Source organism: Vigna angularis, chromosome 9 (assembly GCF_016808095.1).
Source record: "Vigna angularis cultivar LongXiaoDou No.4 chromosome 9, ASM1680809v1, whole genome shotgun sequence".
In the NCBI taxonomy this organism is placed as follows: domain Eukaryota; kingdom Viridiplantae; phylum Streptophyta; class Magnoliopsida; order Fabales; family Fabaceae; genus Vigna; species Vigna angularis.
The window spans coordinates 20,963,248-20,965,972 of record NC_068978.1 but is presented as its reverse complement, the minus strand read 5'-3'; the positions used below and the strand labels follow the sequence as shown (position 1 = coordinate 20,965,972).

General features: G+C 41.7%; 1 long non-coding RNA gene across 1 annotated transcript; it reads right to left on the bottom strand.

Annotated features, from left to right (window-relative positions):
• Positions 1–1,593: 1,593 nt before the first annotated feature.
• LOC128194026 (uncharacterized) lies at positions 1,594–2,117 on the bottom strand. The gene is made up of 3 exons (XR_008245309.1): positions 2,070–2,117; positions 1,762–1,985; positions 1,594–1,662 (listed from the first exon to the last, which is right to left on the bottom strand). It is a non-coding gene; the product is annotated as an uncharacterized LOC128194026 (long non-coding RNA).
• Between the last annotated feature and the right edge of the window lie 608 nt (positions 2,118–2,725).

The window sequence follows — 2,725 nt, the reverse complement described above, 5'->3', positions numbered from 1 at the left end:
TGGTCGTCCTCCCTTGTCTAGCGCTCGTCCAACTACGTGCGTGCTGAAGACCGTTCGGTGTGGTCGTCCTCCCTTGTCTAGCGCTCGTCCAACTACGTCCGTGCTGAAGAGCGTTCGGTCTGGTGGTCCTCCCTTGTCTAGCGCTCGTCCAACTACGTCCGTGTTCAAGACGGTTCGGTCTGGTCGTCCACCCTCGTGCATCGCTCTTCCAACAACCTCTGTGCTGCAGACCGTTCGGTCTGGTCGTCCTCCCTTGTCTAGCGCTCGTCCAACTACGTCCGTACTGAAGAGCGTTCGGTCTGGTGGTCCTCCCTTGTCTAGCGCTCGGTCAACTACGTCCGTGTTCAAGACGGTTCGGTCTGGTCGTCCACCCTCGTGCATCGCTCTTCCAACAACCTCCGTGCTGCAGACCGTTCGGTCTGGTCGTCCTCCCTTGTCTAGCGCTTGTCCAACAACCTCCGTGCAATAGACCGTTCGGTCTGGTCGTCCTGTATCGTTGTATATAAGACGTCGAAGAAGGAAATTGTAATATAACCAAAACATTGTAATACATCCAAAACAGTTCCTGGTCATTGACAAAATAGTTCCTGCTCATTGTAATACATCCAAAACATTGTAATACATCCAAAACCATACATAGTTGGCATCATTGTAATACATCCAAAACCATACATAGTTGGCATCATTGTCATTCATTAAATTACATAGCAGTAAAACAATTAACCTTGTTCCTTAGACTATTACATAACCAAAGTTCCTTAAACTTGGCATCATTGTCATTTATACACACATCTATAGTTCAGCTTCCTCATCATTCATACACATTTCAGATAATTGCGATGATGGCATGATTGGTTCTTGGGTTGCTTTCGGGCAACGACTCCTGTTGTGTCCAACCTCCCTACATATCCCGCATCTCTTCCGCAAACCACCCTTTCTCACTCGTGAATCATCCTTTCTGATCTCCCACTGCTCCAGTCTTCTTTTCCTTTTAGGTCTTCCAGGCATAACCTTTTTCCTAGGAGGCATGACATCCGGATATGGTGTTAGGTCCCACATGTTGTTGCCGTTGATGGGATATACGATTGATGCATAGGTTTCTTCATAGGTGGACTTTAGAAAGCAAGCCGGAATGAACTGCTGGCCATCAATATTAAGAAACTTCATTGCGGCAAGGGAGTGACAACATGGAATTCCTGTGATGCTCCATCTCCTGCACGAGCATGAGAACTCGTCTATGTTTACAACAAATTTTTCTCCACTTTGGGAGACGTGTCTTACTTCAAACAGTTTGTGTGCTGACCAGCTATAAAGAAATAAAAAATTTAAACAACACATTTAAGTGTCTGACATAAAGTTTACCAAGGAATGAATAAACATTTATGAAGTTATGAAGAAAGTTACCTAGGTATCCAATTCTTGGTTGCTTGGGATTCCTTTGTAAATCTGGCCTGGATCTTTGGACAAATTGGTCCTGAAAATGATTGTATCTTAGACCTATTTTTTGCCCATCTTTGCATTATGTATACCCTAATTTCTTCCAGCATTGTTATGATTGGTTTAGTCCTGGTGTGAACCAAGACACTGTTAAAAGCCTCACTGATATTGTTGACCAATGTGTCACATTTTGGTGTTGGACTGAATCTGGACCTTGACCAATATCTACAACAGATGATATATACACATGTTAAAACTGCAACTAATATGGACAAACATAAAATAATATAGAAAGGGCAAAAATAATTAATACAAATTGTCAACCTTGGAGGGATGGCAATCAAATGCTTGAATGCGTCTTCATTTATATCTTTAATGTTTCTCATCTCCCTTTCCCAGTTTTGTGGATGAGTGGCAGTAGCTGCCCTCCACATCAGCTGTTTCAGATTTTTACCAGGAAACTTTTTCCTAAAGTTTGAATATAAGTGTCTGACACAAAATCTCTGGTCAACACCTGGGAGTAACTGTTGTATGGCTGGTAGTAGACCCTGTGGTGTTAACATAAATGATTTATCACCATATCAAATTAATGAACCAATATACGAAAGAAGCAATTTAAATATGATTATTACCTTTTGTTGGTCGGAGACAAAAGTAATTGAAGAACACACTTCTCCACCACTAAGATCATCAATCAAAAGTTCCAAAAACCACATCCATGAATCTTTGTTTTCGACTTCTACCACCGCATATGCAATGGGCAACATTTGATCATTTCCATCCCTCCCAACAGCCGTCAACAGCTCACCACCATACTTCCCTCTCAAAAAGGCTCCATCTAATCCAATTATTGGCCTACAGCAGACAAAACTGTCTTTGCATGCCTTCAGACAACAGTAAAATCTCTTGAAAATTAACTCACCCTCATTATTCTCAACATGGACCTTAACTGTAGATCCTGGATTTCTTTCCAACAACTCATGCGCATAATCATATATCCTCTTATATTGTTCATTAAAGGACCCATCAATTTCATTAGAAGCAATAGCTTTGGCTCTATAAGCCATAGACCTTGATATACCTATGTTCCACTTCCTTTGAACTTTTTCACGAATATCAACACCCTTCATCTTAGGATTTTCCTGAACTGTTTTCACCAACTTTTTGCTCAACCACTTGGCGTCAACTAACTTCAGGTTGAACTCCCTGCTGCATGTATGAATGTCTTTTTTAGTTCTCAGCTGCCATGATTTTACAGCCTCCATATAACCAAAGTATATGGTCCATG